The following is a 21516-nucleotide window of genomic DNA, read 5'->3' as shown; positions in this document are numbered from 1 at the left end:
CCCAAGAAAGACTAGTAAGGAACAGGAAAAATGCTGGTTGTATTAGAAGAGAACGGGTGTGGAGGAAACAGACCCTTAAGGGGAGCAACTTGACCACAACATGAGAGAGAAACAGAAGAGTCACAGGTCAACTTTGTTTGGTTTTTGTTTATAAGTCTAAATTCGGCTGGTGGCTCTGATGCACCATGGGTGCGCATTAATCTGCCTGGCTCTACCCCAAGGTGACTGAATCCCTGGGATCTCAGTGTCAAGTTCCACTCTGCCCCTACTGGCAGCACGTGACATGAGAAAGGGATTGTTGTTGCCAGACAGCTCAGTTCTGTATACACCTTGATTTGCAGTTCCTTTTGGCCGCTTGTCAGGACAACTCGATGGGATTTAGATTCCTTAAAATGCACTTATGAATCTATTGGCCTTGACTCTAGGTTCTATCCAGGAATTCATTTGTACCTGGCAAAGAGCGTTTAATATCTCATCTCCTACATCATTGAAGTCGCTCTTTAGAACCTCTCCTCACTCTCACCTGCTAATAGTCAGAAGTCAGCTACATGAAACATTCAGTTCGGGCTCCATATCTTCTGAAGACAAATGTATTTTAAAAATGGTGAGGGACAGCTGGGTGGCTGAGTTGGTTAAGTGTCCTACTTGTGATGTCTGCTCAGATCATGATCTCGCAGTTTATGAGATCAAGCCCTGCACCAGGGTGCAGAGCCTGCTTAAGATTCTCTCTCACACACTGCCTCTCTCCCCTTCTAGAGTTCTCTCTCAAAAAGAAAAATAGTGTGACACTGATTTTATTTGAAGTCAAGTCACCTACTGGGTGACAAAGACTGATTCTTTTATTTTTTGTTTTATTTTTTATTTTTTTAAATTATTTATTTCTAAGAGACAGGGAGACACAGAGCATGAACATGGAGGGGGCAGAGAGACGCACACACACAGAATCCAAAACAGGCTCCGGGAGCTGACCTGTTAACACAGAGCTGGACATAGGGCTCAAACCCACAAACCGTGAGATCATAATCTGAGCTGAAGTTGGATGCTCAGTTGACTGAGCCACCCAGGTGCCCCTGATTTTGTCTTTAGCAGCTTAAAAAGAATTTCCAATCTGAAACTCTTGCTCTTAAAACAAAACAAAACTCCTCTCAGGGCTGTTTCTTAAGGGTCAAAAAGTACACATCACAAAAAGAGAGGAAAAAAATTAAAGATCAATGCCAACTCTCCCTGAAGTACCTGCCTTAGTTGAGAAATGAATATGATGATCATATAAATAAAAGATAAAAGATGATATGGCTTTTGTAGTAAAATATGAAGCCAGTCACAATGTGATGTATCAAGTTTAACCAAATTACCCCCCTGGGATAAACAGGGTCTTGGTTTTTTGTTGCATTTGAAAAATGAACTAGCATTAAAAAATAAGCTTATACATGAAAAGAGTCATCCAGGGGCTCAAAAAGGAGAATTCAGTTTCTTTCCTTTTAGGTATTCTCTCTTAGACACCTGCACAAGATTTGGAAAATGCTTTCCCTTGGGCCACAAAAAGAAGAACAATCACTCAGCATTCTGGAAAGACGCACCAACTGATCTTATTGGTTGATGTGGTAGCTGGAAGCTATGTTTAGGGGATGGAGTTATTTTTTGCATTTTAATCTGCAAGCTTTGCTCAGGAAATATGCTTTCCATTAGGAGGTACACAAATCATTTTTCTAATATACCATTCATTAGATTAATGTTAGTATTAGACTTTTGTAGAGTGCATATGTGTCTCGGGAATTTTTCCCAAAATGCATTATGTAACACATGGATTTCCAATTCATAATTGCAAAGGTTTCAAAACCTGAGCTTCAGAGGAGACTTTGGAAATAGGCTAGCTCCAGTGAATTTTTCACTCCCGTGCCTAACCAGTCTCCCTAAATTGTGTTCCAGGAAATGAGATCAAAATAAAAATAAAATCTTGGTCTAGTTGAAGCAGTTATTTTGATCTGTTGAGATACATAGCCAGGGTTTTTGTCTAAGTCTGCTGGATATAGACTCCTTTTTCTGCATGCTTTGACCTTCTCTCTAACCCTGAAAGAATGTAGATGGGTCGGGTGACTCACATTCACTTTGGGAACTGTGAGCTGAATTATTTAGCATAAGCAATGGGAAAAGTGGAGGAGTAAGTGGGGAGAAATAATTTTAAGTTATATCTTTAGCTAGAGGAAAATTGGCCTACCTACACAAGAGTAAATATGGCATATGCAATGATTCAGATACTCAAAGATGTCTGTTTTAGCAATAAAGACTAGATCTGGACACAATTCCTGGCATAGTCAGACATACACCTGCATGTTCACTATATCAAAAGAACCACAGAAGTGTGTTGAAAACTGCTTAAGTGAGAGATATAAACACAACTACAGATGAACGGACAGGAATTCAAGACTTGAAAAGCTGGACCGCTGGCAAAGCAGTCGGCAGGGTGAGCTCCGGCCAGTTTTCAATGGTGAAATGCTAGATCTTCACATTGAAGACAGGCGAGAATGTTTGTTCTTCCCTGCCCAGTCTTTTAGGGAGGATATTAAACACCCCTGTTAAATGTCTGCAAATGATTGCCAAAGGGAAGCTTTTGAAAGTGAGGGCTGTGATCTTTAATAAGGTTGTGCCCTTGTCAAGAGTCTCAGAATTTCCAATGTAACTTCAAATCAACAATTTTTTTTGGATGATATACATGTCTAACTCATTGCAAGAAATATTATGGACCAGCTGGTGTAAATTTTTATGGTTATCTCCTGACCTAACCTTTTAGCTTCTTTTTGTTCCTTGGTTGTGGTTAAGGTTGATCTTACCTCAGGGGCTTTGATCCTGCCATATTCATTTTTCTGGATTATTTCCAGAAAGGTTTTCCAGTAATGACTCCATTCTGTTCTTTGGCACTCACTCCTTAAAAATGTTTTTTCTTGATTATCCTGGTAGCCTAATTTAGTCATAATTTATCACATTGCCTTATTTTATTTCCTTCACAGCACTTACTAATTTTTCAAGAACAGTAATGGGATAATAAAAGTAACACTTATCTTTTGTGTCTATTTATATTTAGATGAACTACTTCCCAAAGAAAACAAGCTCCACAGCGGCAGAGACTGGGTTGCCTTTCTTATTCCCTGTTCTATGCCAGCCTTGGAACAGAATCCAGACATAGTCATTCAAGGTCCATTGATTGAGTGTGTAAAGATTGTATGATTACAAGAATGGAGTTGGAACTATTTGAGGTCAGTTTTATGATGGCTGGGTGAGTGATTAAATTAAAATTGTAGGTTTTAGAACCGAAAGTGATCTTGTTAACTCTCAAGGTTGGGGCAAAACTCTGTTCTGTAGCATCTCTGCTCAATGATCAGCCAGTCTGTGCTTGAACAACTGTCCATGAAAGACATGACTATGGTACATAACTAGGTGTCCTTCTGAGAGATGACAGCCTTCCATGGCAGTTCGTTCCCTGTTATACAGCTGTAATTAGGAGAAAACTCTTTGATTTACCCAGAATCTCCTTCTCTCTGTTCTCCAGCCTTCTGCTCCTTGTTCTAGTTCCTAGAGAATAGACAGGACACCATTTACTCTAAATTACATGCTTTAGATCTGTATGCCTGCTTATAACAAAATTAGCACAGTGCTATGGCAAAATTGAACTTGATCATCTCCCACCTATACCCACATTTCCTGTTAGTATTTAGATAGAGAGAATTTGTCTTAATATTCCACCTTATATTTGAGGGAGTCTAGAAATAAAAGAGATCTAGGGGTTATGCCAAAAGCAATAAGACAGACATTTTCACTTCTCTTTAGTATATTCAGTGCTAGTGCTGTGGGGAATTGAGTGGTATAGTCACAGAATTATTGTCATCACTTAAAAAATGTATTTATAGTGAAAGGTATGGTAAGTCAGGAAGCTCTGCCCAATGGGGAGAATGTCATCCATATCCTATAATTCTCTGAGTTTTTCTCAAAAAGTTGTGATACAAAACATCTCTCCTTTTTCTTTTTTGGTATGTTCAACTAGTTAAAAAAAACATACATAATATTTCTGAAATATCAATGCCTTAGTTGCTAGTCCTTTGGATCTTAAAGAACCATTATCTGGACCTGATAGTAGAGTTACACAGAGCCTGGATATTTGGGCCCCACTGAGAGCCCCCATGGAGTCATTGTAACACATCTGTTCACCAATATGTATGAGAGGGAGAAAATAAAAACCCTGGCTTGTGGATCAAGGTAAGCCAAAAGTCCTTTCAGGTTTACCGTGACAAATAGTTACAGAGGGAGAAGAGATCTGAAAACAGCCCTGCAGGCTTTGATAGACATCTTAAGTGGGATGTAGAGAATATATGACAAAAAGAACTTTTTGTTGTGAATGCTACTGGGAAACTTTTTCAAGGACAGTTAATACAATAATAATCATAGTAACAATGACAATATGAAGACCAATTTTAACAGACTTAGAATGGTATCTAGTACTAAGCACTGTCGATGTGTTAATTCCATGCCATAGCATGGTATAGGTTACAGTCGACATTTTTACATTTTGAAATCACTTTACAAATACTCTTTTGACTCTTGAAGTCGCAGGGAATACCCAGAGAAAATAGAATTCTAATTATTTTGATTTCCTTTAGCAATAATCCATTAACTTTCTGAAATTCAGTATTTTTCCCAACTTAAAAATTCAACCTACAATTCAAAAATTAAGGACTAAAAACAGGAAATTTATTGGAAATTCCATTCTAGAGAGCAACTGAACAAATGAAGCCCACCAGGATATAAAAAGGAAACAAAGGAGAAACCAAACCCCCAAACTCTGGCACATTCTGAGGTTAAAGGGGCACTTCATGCTTCATTAGAATCCAAGGAGCCTCCCCTTCATTACGATTCACTGTCTGACCCTTGGAGAATCCACTCCCTTTTCCAGCCTCTAAGTTTCTATAAAATGAGGGAGTTGAAATAAGTTTAACTCTCACAACCCAGTTCTTCACATTCTATGCATCTGCGAGTCTAGGTAAATGCTGAATGTCTTTATCACAACAGGTTATTCTTTTTCTTAACCATTCCTCTCCTTCTGATTTTTATGTAATTTTTAATACATAACCAAAAAGAAAAAAATACCAACTGAAAGTCAGTCTCTGGTCACTGACACACTAACTTTCCATTCTCATTTCTCTGCCAACTCAGCAGAACCCTTCTGTAGAATTCTGATGCAGACCATGAAAACATCCTTCAAAGTCCCAGAGTCTTTCCCATATTTGGCTGTCCTATGTTTTCCACTGGCAGCACTATCGTGGACTGTCATCTGCAAATCCATCAAAGTGAAATTAAGTGATAGGACTCATATCAATGCTATTGGAGGAAGAAATCCTTGAACTGATCCTTACTGCGTGAAACTTCAGCCATATTCAAAATTCACATTAAAGGTTAAACCTTAAAAAGGCATGTATCCCTGTGAATAGAAAGGAGAACATAACACAAGCAATATACAATGCTAATATTAAATACACACATATACACATGTGGTCTTGAAATTATTCAGAGACATTAATTGGGTTAGTTTTGGGAGAAATAAAAGCATTGTTTTTTTTTCTCATAGAGAACACTATTCTTTTAGAGACCTACTCACACACACATATCTGCTGGTCTCTCACATACTCAATTGGTTCCAATTATTTTTCCAATTCCTTTCCTCGTATATTTATTCTAGAATCAGTCCTTTTTGGACAGAAGTTTATCTCTATAGAAGTAACTTGTGTCATGACCCCAAAGTACTCGAACTTGTTTTTGGCATCTGGTGGCATCTGGTAGGGAGAATGACCAGTCATATGGCAGGAGAATTAAAAGGTGAACCTTAGAATAAGGCTTAGTTTTTAATTCCAAAGGAAAAACAGAAGGATGGCAATGGACACCATTGGAATAAAGGACTTCTCAGAAGAATCAATTTTAGGATAATTTATTGGTTAATGGTTGCCCTCAATTTACCAGCGACTTAAAATACCCCTAAGCGAGCGTATCATTCTATGATAGGCTCTATAGAACCATAGCTTTTTCTTCCTGGAATAGTTTCTATGGTGATAATATGAATAGAGAATGGAAATCATGAATCCATGTCTCCCTCAAATTGAAGACACTCTTTAAGGTACAGGTTTAACCCAAACTGCAAATAATTTATTTATACTATACCAACTGAGACTGTATCACATCATTCTGATTTGTTAAAGGAGATAACAAGCGATGTTGAGTAGAATAATAGCAGCATGTTGGCAGTATTTTCAGGTTAAGGTCTGTGAACAAATTTCATTGTTCACTATTTAGTGTTGTGGGAAATACCTTCTCATTTTTTCATTGCCACTAAAGGAATCTTACATCTCTTGGCTACATCTCCTGTAGAATGCCATTCTTACACTTATTCATAACAGGACCTGTTATTTTTAATGCAAAACTCATATAACAAGCCTCAGAAGAAATGCCCAGGGCTTTGAGGAGTCACATGGTTTATTTAGGCTTCTCAGATATGGACACAGACTTGCATCCCAAGCATTGCAATCTGGGCTTATCAAATGATTTCTTTGCAACCGAGAAAAAATTGTTCATCTGAATTTGAAGTCCAATTAAGTAAATGTGATGGTCATTGATAAAGCTGACTGGCATAGCAGCTAAGTGTGCATGTTTAGGAAGGAGCTGGACAGTCAGGGTCTGAATTTCAGCTCCACCACTCAAGGCTGTTATTTAAGCTTTCTGTACCAAAATTTCATCACCTGAAACTGAGCTTCACCAATGGTGATAAATAACAGTAACAATCTCAGAGGGTTATTGTAAGGAGTAAATGATAAATAAACTTCTTTAAAGCTTAAGGCAATGCATGACTTAGAAAATAATTTTTAAGGGTGCTTGTGTGGCTCACTCTGTTGGGTGTCCAACTTCAGCTCATGTCATGATCTCGTGGTCCGAGGTTCGAGCCCTGTGTCGGGCTCTGTACTGACAGCTGAGATCCTGGAGCCTGCTTTGGATTCTGTGTCTCTTTGTCTCTCTGCCCCTCCTCTACTCAAGCTGTGTCTCTCTGTCTCAAAAATAAATAAATGTTAAAAAATAGAAAATAATTTTCAAAGGATAATAATTATTAGTAACACAGTATCTCCACATTGTTTATTAAATTATCTCAAAATAACAATAAGAGCATGTTATATCAGTGGTTTTACTTTTTGTTCACATAGATTAGATTAATTTCATCTTGGTTAAACAGGAAACTAAGAGGAAAAACAGTTTTTAACCTGGTCAAGGAACCCAAGTCACATAATTCAGAAATGTTTCTAACTAGTGGCATCTGCTTCAAATCTGTCATAGTCAGAGACAGTTTATTGTCCCAGAAAGTGACAGCCTTATATTTATGTGGCATTAAATAAATAAATAAATAAATGGTAGACAAGATATATGTCCTTAGGCATAGTCATGCCATGTATAAAGGAAAATTATCCCTGCTGGGTTCAACTGTTGTGATCAGAGTCTGTCAATACCTATTATCAGAAGCAGGAAGACATAAGAACCGTATGTATTTGCCATTAGGTTAGTTCACAGCATTGATACTGTCAGTCAGCCTCTGAGAGCACCCTCCCCATGAATAACTGCCTGTGCTCTTTTCGGCATGCTCAGATAGAGTCTACCATCAGTGTGGTAGAAGTTATCTCTCTTTATAAGAGTATGTACAAATTGGGGAGTCTGGGTGTGTCAATCGGTTAAGTGACCAACTCTTGGTTTTAGCACAGAGCATGATCTCATGGTTCATGAATTTGAGCCCCTCATTGGGCTCTGTGCTGACAGTGCAGAACTTGCTTGGGATTCTTTCTTTCTTTCTTTCTCTCTCTCTCTCTCTCAAAATAAATAAACCTTAAAAGAAATTATTTTAAAAAGTATATATAAATTGAAGGGTGAAATTAACAAATATTGACCAAGTACAAATTAGGATAATTAAGTAACAAAGATATAAAGAATCAGGCAAGTGCTTATTTGGCATGAACCCAATAAAAATGTTTCTTGGGAAGACACAAAAAGAGTTTGCCAGAAATGAAAGTCCATAGCAGTGCTACTATAGCCTGACCATAGTACACAACAAATAAACAAACACACATGCACAGACAAAAGGAAGCCCTCTTTACACTAATGCCCCAAAGTACTTTAATGGGTCTTTGAAATAAGCGAAGTAGGTTCATAGATAGGTCCTTTATAAGTTGGGTCTACCAAACAGGCCTGGTTACTAACAGAGTAAGAAAAGGATAGTTCTATAACATGAGTAATTGAATGCTCAAGGAAATTCTCCGATGATGAACAAATTAGTGGATAAACAAATAAGCTAAATTGTTACATTTTTGTTCCTTGTTTCCTATAGTAGAAAAGATATGTAGAAATATAAAGCTGTAGAGTTCTCAAAATCTGGGAAGAACACCCTCCTATTCGCCTTTAATTTAGGACTTTATTGTCCAAAATCAATGATCTAGCTCTCTTTACTGACTATTCTACAGGACAGAGGCATTTCTGCTAATTAGTGAAAATATTTTGTGAGTGTCTCTGAAGTTTCATGACATAGGTTGAAAACATGAACTTCAGTTGTATATCAAACAATTTTCCTTTCACTTTAAAATCAAGTTATTTTTAACACTTACCAAAGGAAACAGCACAAAGAAGCAAAATGTCATAAATCTGTTTAAAAAAAGATGATTTTTTTAGTGGAAAAATGAGAAATTTATCCTTACAGATTTCACTATCATGAGAATTATATATGCCCAAGAAATAGAAACATTTTACATTGACCTTGAGAAGGGTATTCAAGAGACAAATGAGACACCACCCTGACTCCCCTTTTCTAAGTAGGTAAACAGCACTCTCATTCATGAAAGAGGCATATTAGACAGAAAACAGCTTCACAAGGGCACAGGAAACCTGTAACAGACATCAACTCCATGAACTCTAGCTCTTTATGTAAATCAATAAGTAAATCAGTACATAAGTTGAAAGAAAGAAAGGAATAAAGGGGACAAAAACCGAGAAAACCTGGGAAAACTTATGAAAGCAACAAAGTGTACAAACAGCAAAACAGACCCAAAGGAAACAGGATTAAATCAGGGAGCCAAATATAAGTAAGTGAAAAATAAAGTAAAGCAGGTTTCTGAACTAGAATTATCAAAACTTGAAAATCTATACCCACACTAAAACCTGCACGAGGATGTTTGTAGCAGCTTTATTTATAATTGCCCAAACTTGAGAACAACCAAGATGTCCTTCAACAGGTGAATGGATAAATAAAGTTAGGGTACAACCAGACAATGGAAAGTTATTCAGCACTAAAAAGAAATGAGCTACCAAGCTATGAAAAGACATAAAAGAACTTTACATGCATATTAATAAGTGAAAGAAGCCAATCTGAGAAAACAACATGCTGTATGATTCCAACTATATGACATCCTGGAAAAGGCAAAACTGTGGAGACAGTGTATAAAGATCAGTAGTTGGTAAGGCTGTGATAGAGGGGAGTGATGACTGTAAAAAGACTAGTGGTTGCCAGGGGCTAAGAAGAGGAGGAAAGATAAATAGAATACAGAAGATTTTTCGGGCTGTGAAAATACAGAGTAGTTTCACAGCCCGAAAAATCTTCTGTATGCGAATACATATCATTATACAGTTGTCCAAATCTACTGATGTACAACACCAAAAGTGAACCCTAATGTGTACTAGGAGCTCTGGGTGATAGTGATGTTTTGGATGATAATGATAACTGTAACTTCATCAGCTGTAAACAAATATACCACTCTGGTGGGGGGGGGTTGGTAATGAGGGAGACTGTGCATGTGTGGGGCAGGGGCTATATGGAGAATGTCTGTACCTTCCATTCAGTTTTGCTATGAGATTAAAATGCTCTAAAAATAAATTATATTTAAAAAAGAGAAGGAAATACAAAAAGTAATCAAGCACAATTTGATAATCTAAAACTTATGCTTCTCATAAACTCTTATATAACTTATATGAACAAAATTATAATCTATAATTCATAACCCATTGTTATTAGATATAGTGTTAAGACACTGAGGCAATATACGGAGTTAACAGAATATTAAGATATACAGGAAGGATACAGAGCAAATCTGTAGGTCTACATTGTGTAGAGGTTCTGTGCTCTTTTTTTCCCTACACCTTTAACCTATCCATAGAATCAGAATTTCTGGGAAAACGCTCTCCACTCGATTTCCAGAATACCACACACTTTGGGATTTCTCCCACTTTTCTGGCATCCTTCGTAGTCTTACTTGCTGTTCCCAACTCATCTTCTTAATCTCTAAATACTGGGTTTTTCCTGGCTCTGTTCCTTCATTCCATCTTTTTCTTTCACACTCAAATGCTCTTGATGATCTCACCCAATCTCATAGCTTAGAATATCATTAATAATAATTATTCTCAACTTTTCATCTCTGGCCCAGACCTCACTCCTGAACTGAAGTCTCATATATCCAACTGGTCACTTGACATCATTACTTTGTCATTTGATAGGCCTTTAAAACTTAATACACCCTCCAAACAAGTACACAGCTAGCTATACAAGCTCTTCTTGTAGACTTTGCAAAACAGAAAACAGCAGTTGCATCCTACTGGGTATTCAGTTACAAAATGTTGTGACTTACCTTTGACTTTTTTCTTTCTCCCTCCTTTCCTATCCAATACAACAGCAAAATGTGTCAGTTCCATCTTTGAGGTATAGCTAGAATTTGGCAATTTCCTACCACTTCTACTATTACTACCAGGATTGAGCTTTCATTATCTCCCACCTTGATAATTATTCTCTCTGAAATCTGTTCTCAGCACAGTGGCCAGACAACCTTTTGAGAATACAAGTCAGATAAAGTGTGTGACTGCAGTATCTTCCCCTCTCACTTGAGTGAAAGCTGAAATACTGCAATGCTGTGCAAGGTCCTACACGATTGCCCTCCATGTTTATACTTGACCTCATCTGCTCCACCTTTACTGTTTTCTCACTCTGTTCCAGACGGTATGAATTCCTTGGTCATTGATACTCCAAAAATATAGTTGGCAAAAGTTTCCACTTGCTCTTCCCTTTGTATGAAATGCTGTTCTTTTCAGTGTCTATATAACTTGTTCACTTACTTGTTTAGGTCTTTTCTCAAATGTCACCTTCATCCTGAGACTGGTGTGCAGACACGCTAAGACTCCTTACCTTCCTAGAAGCCTCCCCTCTAATGTAGAATCTGTTGAATGAATGAGTGCAGGGAGCAATATCTGACTTTAAAAGTAAAACATCAGCTTTGAACCCTTGTTGAGGAATGGTGTCACTAGAATATAAATAAAAGAATTAGAAGTTTAGACCTTACCACTTACCACTCATTCCCTCGGGGTTCTGCTATGGTGAATAAAGAGCACAATTAGATGGAACTAATTAATAGCTTAAATTTATTAGGATCACAAAACTTCCATTAGAGAAATGTGATAAAAATTGCATCTGAGATCCTTAGCAAAATATTAGCAAATTGAATCTAAGAAGTATAAAGGGAACCAAGTGGGATTTATCCCAGGAATGTAAGGCTGGTTCAACATTCAAAAATCAATGTAATCCATCACATCAAAAGAAAAATCACGTGACCTTATCAGTACATGCAGAAAAACCATTTGACAAAATACAATTCCCATCCATGGCAAAAACTCTCAATAAATTAGGAATAGAGGGGAACTTGCTTAACTTGATAAAGACAATATGCAAAAACCCTACAGCTAACATCATATATAGTGGGGAGCAACTTAAAAGCTTTACCACTAAGATTCAGAACACGGCAAGAATATCTTCCCTTATCATTCCTTTTCAGTATTGTACTGAAAGTTCTTGCTACTGCAATAAGGAAAAAAATAGTGTACAGATTGTGAAAGAAAAGACATAAAACTGTTCACAGATGACATGATCATCTATACAGAAAATCTTGAAGAACTGGCAAAACAAAACAAAGCAAAACAAAAAACTACCCTCCTGGAACTAATAAGAGATAGCAAGAAGGTTGCAGGATCCAAAGTTAATATACAAAAGGCATCTTCTTTACTATCTATCAGCAATGAACAAGTGGAGTGCATCATCTACATTAGCACCAACAAAAATTAAATGCTTTGACTACTTTAGTATAAGGGGTACCTGGGTGGCTCCATCAATTAAGCATCTGACTCTTGGTTTCAGCTCAGGTCATGATCTCATGGTTTTGAGTTTAGACCCCACATGGGATTCTCTCTTTCCTTCTCTCTCTGCCCCTCCTCCACTCATTCCCCCCCCTCTCTCTCACAATAAACTTTATAAAAGATAAATACCTTAGTATAAATCTAATAAAATATGTAAGGAAAACTGCAAAACTCATTAATTAAATCAAGGAGTAAATAAATTGAGAGATATTCCATGTTCATGAATAAGACGACTCAAGATTGTCAAAAGGTCAATTCTTTCCAACTTAATCTATAAAAATTCAATGCAATACCAATAGAAACTCTAGGAAGTTATTTTATGGATATCAGCAAACTGATTCTGAAGCTGTTTTGTTGTTGTTGTTTAGAGAGAGAGCCCAAGCAGGCTCCGTGCTCCTTGCAGAATCTGATGAGGAGCTTGATCCCATAGCTCTGGTTTATGACTTGAGCCAAAATCAAGAGTCAGATTCTCACTCACCTGAGCCAACCTTGCACCCAATTCTGAAGTTTAAATGGAGAAGCAAAGAACCAGGATAGCCTCATATTACTGAAGGAGAGAACCATTTGGAGGAATGATACTATCTGACTTCAAGACTTACTATAAGGCTGCAATACCAAGACCGTGTGGTATTGGTGAAAGAATAAACAGATCAATGGAATAGAATGAGGAGCCCAGAAATGAACCCTCACAAATATGGTCAACTGATTTTTGACAAAAGAACAAAGGCAATGCGATGGAGCAAAGATACTCTTCAACAAATGGTGTTGGAACAACTAGACATGCAAAATAAGATGAATCTAGACACAGATCTTACACCCTCCATAAAAATTAAATCAAAATGGATCATAGAATTAAATGTAAAATACAAAAGTATAAAACTCCTAGAACACAACCCAAGAGGAAACCTAAATGACCTTGGTATGGCATTGACTTTTTAGATACAACACCAAAGACACGGTCCATGAAAGAACTGATGTAATTTAGACATTATTAAAATAGTAAATTTCTGCTCCATGAAAATAACTCTCAAGAAAGGAAGAGATAAGTCAGAGTAGGAGAAAATACTTACAAAAGACACCTCTTGTTAGGATAGAGTGGCAAGATTTTAAGTTCCTTACATGTGGAACTGGTGTAATTTATTTTGGTATTGGGTATGAGGGACAGACCTACCTCTATTTTCTTTTAAATGGGTAGATAGTTTTCTCAGCATCAATTTTAATGATTATTTTTAGATACATAGATTACAAGTTCACTGTATCATGATCAAACTTCAAGACATATTTAAAACTGTTTGTGACATACTTTTCTGTTTAATTTTATATGTATCCATTCATGTAGTAATTCCATAATGTTTGAGTTGTGGTAGCTTTATAGTAAATTACATAGCTGCCTTTGAGTCAACAGATACCTTCTAATAAGATTTATTACTTGTATCTGAATGCCTCCAGGTGATATCCTTTTTTTCAGACTCTTTACTATTCACTCAATTTAAATTCAGGACTGATACACATTAAAACCTGAACTAAAATGGCTAACATGGTTTAGTTTTTCTTTATATTCTTAGATTTAAAATACAGGAGAGTAACAGAATGCAACATTTTTAAAAACCTCTAATGACTCACATTTCCTATCTCTAATTAAAACAAAATACCCCGTAGAATACCTTTGCATCATTTACCCAGTTTCATTAATTCTGGCTACTGAAGTTAATTTAAATTCACTCTTGTAAAATGAGAGCTCAGTATCAGCTTTTTTTCTCTGTTAGCATACTTGGAGAGACTTTCGAATAGTTATCTGCTAGGTGATGAACAGTAAACAGCCTTGTCTGTTGCAAATAATCTTAACCAATAAATGTTATTTATGCTCCATTTAGGAATAAATATGTTAATCTGAGATCACAAAAGGATCTTTTTGTTAAAGCTAAAACCAGTTCTTCTGGGATTAGTTGCCTATACAAATATTACCCATTTCTTTCATCTTCTCTGACAGTTGTACAGAAAGACTATAGATAAGAATGCAAGTCAAATCCACTATCCATGAAACTGCACTATGGCCCCTGTATCTTCAGTGATTTCTAGATGATTTCTAGGCCCAAGCCTTCATGCTATCCTTTCTTCGTAAATAGAAATTTAAGAAGCTAGCCAAGACCTAAGAAGAATAACTGATTTTGATTTTGGGAATTTGAAGCCAAACTTCACATTTTGGTCATATAAGAAAATTCCTTAACTACTATACTGAGCCTCAGCGTCCACATACGTAAGAGGGTAAAAATAACGGTTAACATGGCTTCTGTGGGGATTGAAATGCTGCTGCACATGGAAATACCTATCACCCTGATTGGGTGTTTTTAAAATGTCTAAAATTTAAATAGATAAATATAAAAAAAGAAGCAGGCAAAAATGTCTCATCATCATTTCATTACCCAGACAAACCTTTGTGGTTTACTGATATGAAAAGGGGCTTTTCTCTTTAGGAAAGTTTCTTTGTTCTGGTTTCTGAACACTCCCTTAAACTGCTTTGGGGTGGAGGATGACATTTCAGGAAGTTTTATCCCAATTCTTTACATCTTTACTTTGGGAAATAATAGTTGTTGTGCTGAGTCCCTGTCAAGTCAGAGAGAGTACTGGAGTATTCTCTCTTCTTCCTTCTAGATGGCCACTGTCGGTTGGTCTGAGATAAGCCTTTCTTTGATTTGCTTGTGGTTAGTGCTTTTGTCTGCTGGATTTCTAGAACATTTTTCATGTTTGCTTGTTCAGACGGAGAGGAACCGGGGGCTATATTTTTAAAAGGCAGTCTCCTCATTTCAGAAAAACTTTTGAATTGTGATGTTGCATATAAGATAGTTAATGTATTCCAGACTCTATAGTTTGTTTTTTGAGCTTTTTACTTCAGTGTCTGGACCAATAATGGCTGAGAATTAAAGGAATTCTGGTCCACATAGCTTTCCCTTGTAGAGTATATAGAATATGAGGAAAAATGAAAATTGGAAAAACTTTTGCTCCTTCTCCTTCTTTTGTGTCAGGTACCACAGTCATCTTACTTTGTGTTTCTAGCATGGCCTCTTCTGACCCCAATTTGATTGACATGACAGCACAGTGTTGGAGCAGTTGATTGCTAGGAGGAACCAAGATCTAGACAACCTTATGTAGAGGCTACTTGAAATTATATTCAAGAGAGATTGTCCAGTCAGTCTTCTCACTTGCATTGTAAAATGAGTTCCTGATGCCTAAAAAAATTGGACCTGTGTTCACTTGGAATAGAAGATGGCTATTACCCCAGGGCATCCATCTCTTTCTGTGTATTTTTAATGCCTAATGGGAATGTCTTGGATGACCTCCTACCTTCCTGTTTTCTCTTTAATTTTACTTCAAATATTGTGGCCATTGAATTTTTTTTAAGTTTATTTATTTTGAGAGAGAGAGAGCAAGGGAGGGCCAGAGAGGGAATGAGAGAGAGAATCCCAAGCACCGGCAGTGTGGAGCCCGATGTGAGGCTCAAACCCATGGACCATGAGATAGTGACTTGAACTGAAATCAAGAGTCAGGTAATTAACTGATAAGCTACCCAGGCAACCCAAATTGTGAGCATTTTATAATGCAAAAGAGGGCAATGTTAAAAAATAATGAAAAAGACATTCTCAGTAGTCTAAGGTTCAGGGCAACTTGGCAGAAAAAATTTTGAATGGTAGAATTGTAAAGCTGCTATGCTTGGCTATCGTGACGTTTACTTGAAATTACAAGATACTATATGACTGATAATCAGTCATATGCTGCTTGCTAACTATATAACCATTGAAAACCATCTTGATTAATTATTTGAAAGTTATAGGAAGGAACCTCCATGATCTAACTTTTGAACAAGTAGAGTTGTAACATAAAGCTATGAGTCAAAATTCAAAAGGAAGTTTGAAATTATGTGTTCATTTTGGCATCCCAATCCAGGTGTATTTCAGAAAAATGAGTTGCCTTCAAGTCAAATGGGTGGTCAGAAATATAATTTTTTTTTAAGATGAGAAGCTGAAAGGCACTACTGCCAAACAAAACATCTGCAGTGTTGACATCTATATTTGAGCATCTTTCATTTTCCCAAGGGGTGCAAGTGATAAGAAGAAGGCGAGAAATCCACCTGAATAAAGCTTTTCAAAATGGATGGAACAGAAAACATTCCCAGGGACAGGTCAAGTTCAACCCAAGAACAACTCTCTCAGTGCTTTCACAACTAGTTAAAATACAAGACCAATAATACCTGAGCTCTCAAATCAGTGCTGAAATCCAGCAGAAGGTTGTTAATATTGATATGGTTAATATACATCAAACAGGATTCCTTTAATTTTCTGAATTGAAAAATTCTCCACAGTGTTGACATTTCCTTACTGAACTCCCAGGATTGTTTGGTTTCAGAGGCTGTTGGGCTCAAGACACATTTTGTTTTAAATAATCCTTCATAAAAAATTCAACTTTCAGTCTAATATGATTGAAACTCAGCTTGAGTGTGTTTTATAATGCATTGAACTGGAAAGACTATGGGCACTGAATTATTCAAAACATGGTAGGCAAAGGAGTGATATGTGTTCTCATGTGGGGAGGAGGTGATCAAAGAAATCAGTGAGACTTGATATGTCTTGTTATCTCATTTTATTTACCTTTTAGAACTCCTCCAAATATTAGAGGAAAGAAATCAATATCAATTTTCACCTCTGTCACGTTCCACACTTCAATTATTAATGAATGTCAAATTTGACCACAGTTCTCTCTACCACCTGCTCTGCAATAATATTTCCGAGCCTTTATTAAAAATGTAAAATTGTCATTGAATTTCCAAATATGATTCTCCAGTGGCTAATTCAGCTTGTTTTATTAATAAGTGGGTTCTGATGAGTAATACTAATTTAATATGCCTGCATGTAAGATTAAACTATAAATTATTCCTGCTGAAGGTGATGAGATATGACTGCTGTGTGGTTGTTGGGCAATAACCCTCCTGAATTAACCCTGCAAGCACACAATTCTTGGAAGAAACCACTACTTCATATTGTAGCAAACCTGACATCATGTATGTTTAGGAGAAGAATATGTACAAACACACGCAAACACATGGTGATAAGTGAAAATAACACATATGCACATTGTACATGCTAATATGAATTTCCAAAAACAGTCCTCCAGAAAGAAAAGACTTTACTGATGATTTGAATTGTTACAGCTTACTAATTTTATCCATACTACGACACTTCATGAAATCACTTACTATTTTGTTATTCATGCAATCCTTTGAAATTTGAGATACTAAATACAAATTGAAACAATTGTTAGAGTCTTCCTCTACAAAAGACTCCAAGTTACAAAGAACCTGGTGATTAGAGGTCAAAGCTGCCACGGAATAATTCCATACTCCGGAGACCATTAAAATACCCCCTTAAGGATAGAATGTTCCTATCAAGAAACTAACTATCTTTCATTTATACTAAAAGGACAGAACAGTGCAGGGAGGGGGCTGTGGCTTGGTGAGTACAGGAGACTTTCTCTGCTTTGTACAATAAGCCACATACAACACACGGAATAGCCCGAGGCCTTTTATTTGTCTTTTGTACCTCGCTCTTTCATATAGTGCTCCTGATCAATTACACTGAAATCAACAAGAGTTGCTTGAACATTTGACAGTTGTGTTCTCCATACAGCCTACCGTACCCTAAAGCACTTTTGAGGGTTACTGAGATAAAACTAATTCAAAAAATACTCCCTCCAAATTTTTTCAGGTGACATCAATGAGGTAAGTTAGAGGGAAAAAATCTCCACCTTGATTTCCTGGCCTGCCAACCTAAGGCCAGGCAGGCATAAACCTTTATAGCAAAACGTAAGTAGTTTCTAGTGAAGAATTTGGTTTCCATGGTCTTATATAAAAATTAAGCAGAGACTTTACTTTCTTGTAGTCTTTTTTCAAAGAGTAAATACAGTTTATCATTAAGATATGACAAAAATTCAGATCTTTAAATGTCTAACATTTTATCAAATGTTTAGCAATTTTTTGTTGAATAGATGGAACACACACACACACACACACACACACACCCTACTAATCACAGTCCTAGAACTTATGCATTTCCTTTATCTACCAAGAGTAAATGGTAGTTTGATCTCTAAATACAATAAAGCACATTTTATTTGATATCAGAATGAATTCATTGTTCTTGTGTAAAGAGGGAATACCTTTGTTTATTCTCTTCTTTCTTGTATCCAATTACTGCATTCTGGATGGAGGGGTTTTTCTTGATTATTTTTAGGGTTTCCTTACTTACTTTTGAGAGAGACCTGCATAAGCACCCGGAGAGGGGCAGAGAGAGAATCCCAAGCTGGCTCTGCTCATCTAGGGACAGATATAGGGCTCGATCCCAAGAACCAGGAGATCATGACCAGAGCCAAAATCAATAGCCAGTTCTGAACCATCAGAGCTACGCAGGCGCCCCTCCTTGATTTTAATCTAAAGAGAAATGTTCACTTTTGTTAACTTGGAAATCGGTAACTTCAGTAGGCAGAGCCAAGTACTGTTTTTATTCAGCTGAATTCTCATTTCCAGTGATGATTCAAGGTTAGTAGGATTTCCTGTTCCACTCCAAAATCTAAAAATATGCTTCTCGACAAAGTTTCTTGATAGCCCATAACCTATTCTGTGGCAAGGCAATTCACAGCTCAAATACAATGATATCTAATGTCTTCTTTGATTAATTAATCCATGGACGGCTATTGAGTTAAGACAGAGCTTATCATTGCTTAGAAAAAAATTTGATTATGAAACTTAATATAGACCCCCTTATATAGACTGACTTGAAAGTTTAGTTTCAGAGGATTTTGTGAACATACCAAGGAGAGAGGAACCAGGGTTATTCCATTCCCACAGGCCCACAATATTTACTCTCAATGGAAAAAAAATAAATGAAGATGATGTATAGGAGAGACACTAGACAGATGATTTACTGCATGATAGCAATGCCCAAACTCATCTGTGGTCAAACGCTTTGAAGCATCCTTTTAAAAATAAACTTCTTACAAATAAGAAGGGAAATTTCAGTTACGAGGATACTTCCAGTTTCAGCTGTGACATGCAGAAAGCTTGGAAGTTGTCATTTTGTCCTTACGAGCCAGGCTGGACAAACTGACTTACTTTATTTTAGACCCATTAGAGAATGAAGGATAGGATAAACTGCCAGTCCAGGATCTGGAGAAATTTACTCCAGTAAGTTACAGCTGCGATCTGCTTATATAGAGAGGATGTACCAGAACTGTAACACTTAAGTTATAATTTTGAAAAATCACTGGAGGCTAAGTGTGAACTAACACAAGAGTGAGAAACTCTGGTGGCTGCAGTCTTTGGAGGTCCCCCATATTTTTTGTGGGCTTCACTTCTGGGAATTCCACCAAGTTCTCCCAGTGAATGAAGATCAGAGGAAAATCCTCTCTCCTGACTTTAGCAGCAGAGGGGAAGATTAACCATTATCAAATATACCCAGAGATTTTTCCAAAGCAAAGGCCCACTCTTCAAGACAAAAGACAAAAGACTTTGTCGGAGCCTCAACACAGTGGGGAATAAGGGCTTTCCTCCACTCCAACCCAGTCTATGCCCCTTTCTCACCCAAGGAGAGAGGCTCACAGTCAACAGGAGTCAGCATAACACCGCAGCCAGAGAAGGGAGTAAGGGATGGAGGTTTAAACAAAACAAAACAAAACAAAAAGCTTATGTCACTGGGAATACACCTGTGACGTCACAGCCCAGAGAGATAGGCCTAATGAAAGATTGAGATGCAGTCATAAGGTTATAAAACAGCCCCTCACCCTCACACCTTAACACCACACTAACAGACTGCAATGTAATAACTATGGAGTAGAGCTGAAAGAGCTGCCGGGCACATACCCTGGGCTTCTCAGGGAAGCCCAAGGTCAATAGCTGGGAGACAAAAACCAAGGACACTAATGTTGGAGCCCTGAGCAGCGACAACTACAGCAGATGTTAAACACTGCTCAACTGCTAGCCAGATTGGCATAAATTCTCACTCTAGAGGCCCATTTACCTCAGCTCCTATTACTTGACCCAGCATGTCCAGTTTCAATAAATAATTACAAGATATACCAAAGGGCAAAACAAACAAACAAACAAAACCAGTGTGAGGAGACTCAGATATGATACCAGTATTGGAATTATCAGGGAATTTAAAGTAACTGATTAATGTGATAACAGTAGACAGTCTTCAAGAAGGGGTGAATGATGTAAGCCGAGAATGGAAATTCCAAGGAAGAATCCAAGGAAATGTTAGAAATAAAAATACAGTTACAGAAACGAAGAATGCCTTTGATGGCCGCATCATTAGACTTCACATAGCCAAGGAAGGAATCAGTGAGTTTGAAGATTTGTCATAGGGATTTCCAAAACTGAAAAATGCCTATTATACACTCATAATTGGAATACCAGAAGGAGAAGAGAGAGGAACAGATGAAATACTTGAAGTAAAAATGGTTGAAATATTTCTAAAAATAATGAAAGACACCACACTGTAGATACAGGAAACTCAGACAACACTAAGAAGGATTAAAAAAAAAAAGTTAAAAAAATTAAAAGGAATAAATATCCTACATACCTAGTCATTTCATATTTAAACTGCTGAAAATTAAAAACAAAGAACCAATCTTGATAAAAACCAAAGGTGGGGAGGGGGGCACTATCTATACAGCACCTCTGAAGAAAAACTTTTTCACACCACCTATACTGGGTCATTTTCTGAGGCCCTGATTAACAGACTGGCAAGAGGCACTTGGTTGACTCAGTGCTTAGAGCATGTGACCTTGATATTGGGGTAGGTAAGTTCCAGCCCCACACTGGGTATAGAGGTTATGTAAAAATAAGATCTTAAAAAAAATAGACTGACAAAAGACAGAATAGCAAGAGAAAGACAAAGACGTGTATTAATATGTACATGGATCTCATACTTGGGAGTTCTCAGTGATTAGTAACTCAAAGAGGTGGTTAGAACTGAGGTTTTTACAGTGTGGAGGTTCCTCAAAAAACTATCCATAGATCTCCCTTATGACCCAGCAATAGCATTGCTGGGGATTTACCCAAGAGAGACAGAAATGCTGATGCATAGGAGCACATGTACCCCAATGTTCATAGCAGCAATGTCAACAATAGCCAAAACATGGAAGGAGCCTAAATGTCCATCACCTGACAAATGGATCAAGAAGATGTGGTATATATTCACGATGGAGTACTGCATGGCAACGAGAGGGAAC

General features: G+C 37.2%; 1 long non-coding RNA gene across 5 annotated transcripts in view; it reads left to right on the top strand.

Annotated features, from left to right (window-relative positions):
* LOC115276415 overlaps positions 1-21516 on the top strand; it is a 45913-nt gene that overhangs the window by 21595 nt on the left and 2802 nt on the right. The window contains exons 6-7 of one of the 5 annotated variants that reach the window (XR_003901923.1): positions 3080-3251; positions 16329-16553. This is a non-coding gene — a long non-coding RNA (uncharacterized LOC115276415). Of the gene's footprint in view, positions 1-3079; positions 3306-5205; positions 5429-16328; positions 16554-21516 lie in introns of those variants that run through there. The other 4 variants (XR_003901922.1, XR_003901921.1, XR_003901928.1 and 1 more) reach the window with 4 other exon arrangements.

This window comes from Suricata suricatta, chromosome 13 (genome assembly GCF_006229205.1).
Source record: "Suricata suricatta isolate VVHF042 chromosome 13, meerkat_22Aug2017_6uvM2_HiC, whole genome shotgun sequence".
Classification (NCBI taxonomy): Eukaryota; Metazoa; Chordata; class Mammalia; order Carnivora; family Herpestidae; genus Suricata; species Suricata suricatta.
This window is presented reverse-complemented; position numbering and strand designations above follow the sequence as displayed.